Source organism: Sapajus apella, unplaced genomic scaffold (assembly GCF_009761245.1).
Source record: "Sapajus apella isolate SASKATOON/1434 unplaced genomic scaffold, GSC_monkey_1.0 scaffold12, whole genome shotgun sequence".
In the NCBI taxonomy this organism is placed as follows: Eukaryota; Metazoa; Chordata; class Mammalia; order Primates; family Cebidae; genus Sapajus; species Sapajus apella.
The window spans coordinates 28,742,516-28,749,418 of NW_022436952.1; positions in this window are offsets into that span (position 1 = coordinate 28,742,516).

A 6,903-nucleotide genomic window follows, 5' to 3' on the forward strand; every position below is an offset into this window, starting at 1 on the left:
GAAAGAACTTGCAGATATGATTTCAGAAATGGTGTGGGAAATGGAAAGGCGGTGCCAATGTGAAAATGAGCAACTTTCCTAGTTTTAGTTTTTTTCAATGTAGGTCCCAGAAATTATTATTTTTTTTTCAAGGCGTAGTCTCGCTCTGTTGCCCAGAAATTCTAACAAATTTACTTGACTTTTCCAAAAAGTTAATTAGAAGCTGGCATAGTTTTACTAAAACATTGATTGTACAGTAAAATAACCTTCTAAACACTAGTTATGAGATACAAATCTCTAGCCAGGCGTGGAAATCATGCCACTGCACTCTAGCCTGGGTGACAGAGTGAGACCCTGTCTCAAAAAAAAAAAAAAAAAAAAAAAAAGAGATACAAACCTCTGACTTTAAGCCTTCAATCTATTTGAAAACACACTTGTATGAACATAATTAGCTGGACAAGTCCTCTGAAGTGATATGAATAACAATGCAGTGCATACCTAAAAGAGAGTAACTGGAATCAGTCTCATCTTTTCTTTCTTTTTTTGAGACGGAATCTCACCCTGTCGCCTAGGCTGGAGTGCAGTGGCGAGATCTCAGCTCACTACAACCTCCACCTCCTGGGTTCAAGCGATTCTCCTGCCTCAGCTTCCTGAGTAGCTGGGATTACAGGCAAGAGCCACCATGCTCAGCTAATTTTTGTATCTTTAGTAGGGATGGGGTTTCACCATGCTAGTCAGGCTGGTCTTGAACTGACCTTTTGATCCACCCGCCTTGGCCTCCTAAAGTGCTGGGAATACAGGTGAGAGCCACTGCGCCCAGTTAATCTCATCTTTTATTTTGACAGTGTTGATAAACTGATTATGAGAAGGAACATTCAGCAGGTTATTTAGTAAAATTCCATCGTATCTTTTTTTTTTAACTTTTAGGTTTGGGGGTCTATGTGAAGGTTTTTTATATAGATAAACTTGTGTCATGGGTGTTTGTTTTGCAGATTATTTTATCACACAGGTATTAAACCTAGTTTCCAAAGTTATTTTTTCTGATCCTCATCCTCCTTCCACCACCCCACCGACCCTCTACCATCCAGTCTACCCTACAGTCTGTTATTCCCTTCTTTGTCTATGAGTTCTCATCATTTAGCCACCACTTTTAAGTGAGAACACGTGGTATTTGGTTTTCTGTTCCTGCATTAGTTTACCAAGAACAATGGCCTCCAGCTCCATCCATTTTTCTGTGGAAGACATGATCTCATTTTTTTTTTTTTTTGAGATGGAGTCTTGCTTTGTCCCCCAGACTGGAGTGCAGTGGCGTGATCTCTGCCCACTGCAATCTCCACCTCCCGGATTCAAGCAATTCTCCTGCCTCAGCCTCCTGAGTAGCTGGGACTACAGGCGTGCACCACCATGCCCAGCTAATTTTTGTATTTTTGGCAGAGACAGGGTTTCACCATGTTGGTAAGGCTGGTCTTAAACTCCTGACCTTGTGATCTGCTCTCCTCGGCCTCCCAAAATGCTGGGATTATAGACATGAGCTACCATGCCCGGCCAATCTCATTCTTTTTTTATGGCTGCATAATATTCCATGGTATATATGTATGCATTTTCTTTAATCTGTCATTGATTGGCATTTAGATTGATTCTATGTCTTTACCACTGTAAATAGTGCTGCAATGAACATTCATGTCCACGTGTCTTTATGGTAGAATGATTTATATTCCTCTGGGTATATACCCAGTAACGGGATTGATGGGTCAAATGGTATTTTGAGCTCTTTGAGGAATTGCCACACTGCTTTTCATATTGTTGAACTAATATACACTTCTGCCAACTGTGTATAAGTGTTCCCTTTTCTCTGCAACCTTGCCAGCATTTGTTATTTTTTTACTTAAAATATTTTGCAGCTGGGTGTGGTGCCCACACCTGTAATCACAGCAGTTAGGGAGGCCAAGGCAGGCGGATCATGAGGTCAGGAGTTCAAGACCAGCCTGGCCAACATGGTGAAACCCTATCTCTACTAAAAATACAAAAGTTAGCCCAGCGTGGTGGTGCGCACCTGTAATCCCAGCTACTCAGGAGGCTAAGGCAGGAGAATCGCTTGAACCTGGGAGGTGGAGGTTGCAGTGAGCTGAGATCACGCCACTGCACTCCAGCCTGGACAACAGAGCGAGATTCTGTCTCCAAAAAAAAATTGCTAAGCTTCTTTGTATTGTTGTAATTGTAGTATATATGCTCCCAAAGTAAGCATCATTTTTTGACTTTTTAAAATACTCATTCTGACTGGTGTGAGATATTTCATTGTGGTTTTAATTTGCCTTTCTCTAATGCTCAGTGAGCTTTTTTTCATATGCTTGTTGGCTGCATGTATGTCTTCTTTTGAAAAGTGGCTGTTTATATTCTTTGCCCACTTTTTAATGGGACTGTCTTTCTCTTGTAAAGTTTTTTTAAGTTTAAAGATGCTGGATATTATACACTTGTCAGAAATCACAGAAGACAAAAAAAATGGAAAAACATCCCATGCTGATGGATAGGAAGAACTAAAATCATTAAAATGGCCATACTTCCCAAAGCAATTAACAAATTCAGAGCTATTCCTATCAAACTACCAATGATATTATTCACAGAACTAGAAAAAAACTACTGTAAAATTTGTATGGAACCAAAAAAGAGCCCAAATTGCCAAGGTAATCCTAAGCAAAAAGAACAAAGCTGGAGGCATCACGTTACCCAACTTCAAACTATGCTACGGGCTACAGTAACCAAAATAGCATGGTACTGGTACAAAGACAGACACATAGACCAATGGAATACAATAGAGAGACCAGAAATAAGGCCGCACATCTACAACCATCTGATCTTCAACAAAGCTGACAAAAACAAGCAATGGGGAAGACTCCCTATTCAATAAATGGTGCTGGATAACTGACTAGTCATATGCAGAAGACTGAAGCTGGACCCATACATTACATCATATAAAAAATGAACTTGGCCGGGCACGGTGGCTCATGCCTGTGATCCCAGCAGTTTGGGAGGCTGAGGCAGGCAGATCACCTGCAGTGAGGAGTTCAAGGCCAGCCTGGCCATCATGGTGAAACCTCATCTCTACTAGCAATTAAAAAAAAAAAAAAAATTAGCCGGGCATGGTGGCACACGCCTGTAATCCCAGCTACTCGAGAGGCTGAGGTAGGACAATCGCTTGAACCTGGGAGGCGGAGGTTGCAGTGAGCCGAGATCATGCCATTGCACTCCAGCCTGGGCAAAAGAGCGAGACTCCAACTCAAAAAAAAAAAAAAAAAAAATCAACTCAAGATCTATTAAAGACTTAAATGTAAACCCTGAAATTATAAAAATCCTGGAAGACAACCTAGGCAATACCATTCTGGACATAGGAACAGACAAAGATTTTATAACGAAGACACCAAAACTAATCACAACAAACCAAAATTTGACAAATTGGATTTAATTAAAAAGAGCTTCTGCACAGCAAAAGAAACTATCTACAGAGTAAACAGACAATCTGCAGAATAGGAGAATATTTGCAAACTATGCATTTTAGTATCTTTATGCTTGAATCATTAATTCAACAAAACAATGTTAAGTGCTGTACTGTGCCTTTGGCAAAGAAAAAAAAATATGGTCCCTGCTCTCAAAATACTTTTAGTAGGAGAGACAGACAAGTTCTAACAATTACAATATAATGTGTTAAGTCCTATAGCTGAAGGAAGCAAAAGGTGTCTTGAGAGTATAGACTAGGGTTACCTAATTAGCGAAGGGGTAGGTGGTTTGTCAGGGAAAGGTCTCTTAGCACGGGAACACTAAAGGTGAGACTTGAAGGACACTTAGGAGTTTATATTAAGAAAGAATCAAAGGCTGGCACAGTGGCTGACACCTGTAATCTCAGCACTTTGGGAGGCCGAGGTGGGTGGATCACCTGAGGCCGGGAGTTTGAGACCAGCCTGAGCAACATGGAGAAATCCCGTCTATACTAAAAATACAAATTATGCAGGCATGGTGGTACATGCCTGTAGTCCCAGCTACTCAGGAGGCTGAGGCAGGGGAACTGCTTGAATGGGGGAGAGGGAGTTTGCCGTGAGTGGAGATTGTGCCACTGCACCCCAGGCTGGTGAAAGAACAAGACTTGGTCTAAAAAAAAAAAAAAAAAAATTAGCTGGGCGTGGTGGCAGGCACCTGTAATCCCAGCTACTCAGTAGTCTGAGGCAAGAGAATTGCTTGAACCTGGGAGGCAGAGGTTGCAGTAAGCTGAGATAGAGCCACTCTAGCCTGGATGACAGAATGAGACCCTGTCTCAAAAAAAAAAAAAAATTCTGTCTTTGGGCTGGGCACCGTGGCTGACACCTATAATCCCAGCACTTTGGGAGGCCGAGGTGAGGTCAGGAGTTTGAGACCAGCCTGGCCAACATGGTGAAACCCTGTCTCTACAAAAAATAGAAAAATTAGCCAGTTGTGGTGACACATGACCATAGTCTCAGTTACTTGGAAGACTGAATTGAGAGGATCACCCAAGCCCAGGAAGTTGAGGCTGCAGTAAGCCAAGATTTTGCCACTGCACTGCCACTCTTTTTTTTGAGAACTTATTTCAAAAATAAAAAAAGAGAGAGAGGCCAGGTACGATGGCTCACGCCTGTAATCCCAGCACTTTGGGAGGCCAAGGTGAGTGTACCAGCTAAGGTCAAGAGTTCAAGACCAGCCTGGCCAACATGGTGAAACCCTCATCTATACTAAAAATACAAAAAATTAGCTGGGCATGGTGGTGGGCACCTGTAATCCCAGTTACTTGAGAGGCTGAGGCAGGAGAATTGCTTGACCCCTGGAGGCAGAGCTTGCAGTGAGTCAAGATTGCACCACTACACTTGAGCCTGAGCAACAGAGTGAGACTCTGCCTCAAGAAAAAAAAAAATTAGCCAGGTGTGGTGACGCACGCTTATAGTCCTAACTTCTCAGGAGGCTGAGGTGGGAGGATCACTTCAGCTTGGGAGGCAGAGGTTGCAGTGGGCAGAGATCGTGCCGCTGCACTCCAGCTTGGGTGACAGAGTGAAACTCTGTCTAAAAAAAAAAAGTTTTATTGGCAAACATCACAGTGTTTCAATGATTATAAATATTTTTGGTAAATTAATACAAGGGGGAGAGACTGGCGTCTAGGATGACTTTTAGGTTTCTGGCTTGAGCAACTAAAGGTGTTGGGAAGGAGAGGGGGACTTGGAGGAAGTGTCAGCCCTCATTATGTGACACTTCAGCCATCTCGTTCAGGCTGGATGTGATTTTCTGTTTCTCCCTAGACCAAGATGGAGATACTGAATCTGCATATTGTTTCTCCATTAGTGAACAGAGGATCATAATTAGAGTTAGAAAGGATCTTTAAAATCATTTAGTTCATACCCACATTCTGCCCTCCATTCATCCCTCAAACCAATGTTTGCATTGCCTTCACATTTTTCCTGTGACATGATCATTCATGGAGACGAAATTGCTTACCCTCTCTCAATTTCCACAATTACAAATGGCAAATAATATTACCTACCTCACAGGATTAAATAATATATATAAAGCATTTATTACAGTGCCTAGCAAGTGTTTAATTATCTCATATATTAGCTTAAAAATGACAATGCTGCACGGTTTGCAACCCACTAATAGATTGTGAAATCAACTTTTAGTGTGCAGTGATCAGTAATTTTTTAAAGAGAAATAGAATAGATAACATGTAGTGTGTGTTATTACACAAAATGTTTGTTTCCATGTAAATGTGGGTTTATATGTTATATATTTATATGTTTATATAGCATACAAATTTATACATTCATACTTATTTTTGTATGTGGATATATACACATGTTTGTTCCAGGTCAAAATGTGAAATGTATTACTGTGGGTCAGGTGGGAAAAATTTTGAGAAGCGTTGCAACATACAATTCTTTTCTTCCTTTGCTGATCTATGTTGAAAGCCAGACCTTTTTTTTTTTTTTTTGAGATGAAGGCTTGCTCCATTGCCCAGGCTGGAGTGTATATGGCATGATCTCTGCTCACTGCAACTTCTGTTTCCCAGGTTCAAGAGACTTTCCTGTCTCAGCCTCCCAAGTAGCTGGGATTACAAGCACCCGCCACCATGCCGGGCTAATTTTAATATTTTTTGTAGAGATGGATTTTAGCCATGTTAGCCAGGCTGGTCTCGAACTCCTGACCTCAGGTGATCCACCTGCCTCAGCCTCCCAAAGTGCTGGGATTACAGACTAGAGCCACCATGCCCGGCCCAGACGTTATTTTTAAAGAAGTTATAAAGTACTATGTCTCTGTAAAATATTTATATTCCCAGCTCCTAGCACAGTAACTGGTAAACAGAAGCTGCCAAATACATGTTGATCGAACTAGGAACAAGTTCGATAAAGATACATAGATTAGCGGTTCTTCATATACAGACTAGTTAGTGGTTCTTTCCTGGATGATCAGACTTCTTTCAAGAAGTTGTTGAAAGTTTTGGACCCTCTTCCCAGAAGTGCCGAGCACTCAGTTCTGAACGGATTCTAGAGAATTCCTGAATCCCCATGCATTGCTCCTCTAAGGTTCTGCGGGCACTCCCCAAGCTAAGAACCTGAAAGGGCCGGGCGCGGTGGCTCAAGCCTGTAATCCCAGCACTTCGGGAGGCCAAGGCGGGTGGATCACGAGGTCAAGAGATCGAGACCATCCTGGTCAACATGGTGAAACCCCGTCTCTACTAAAAATACAAAAAAAAAAAAAAATTAGCTGGGCATGGTGGCACGTGCCTGTAATCCCAGCTACTGAGGAGGCTGAGGCAGGAGAATTGCCTGAACCCAGGAGGCGGAGGTTGCGGTGAGCCGAGATAGCGCCATTGCACTCCAGCCTGGGTAACAAGAGCGAAACTCCGTCTCAAAACAACAACAACAACAACAA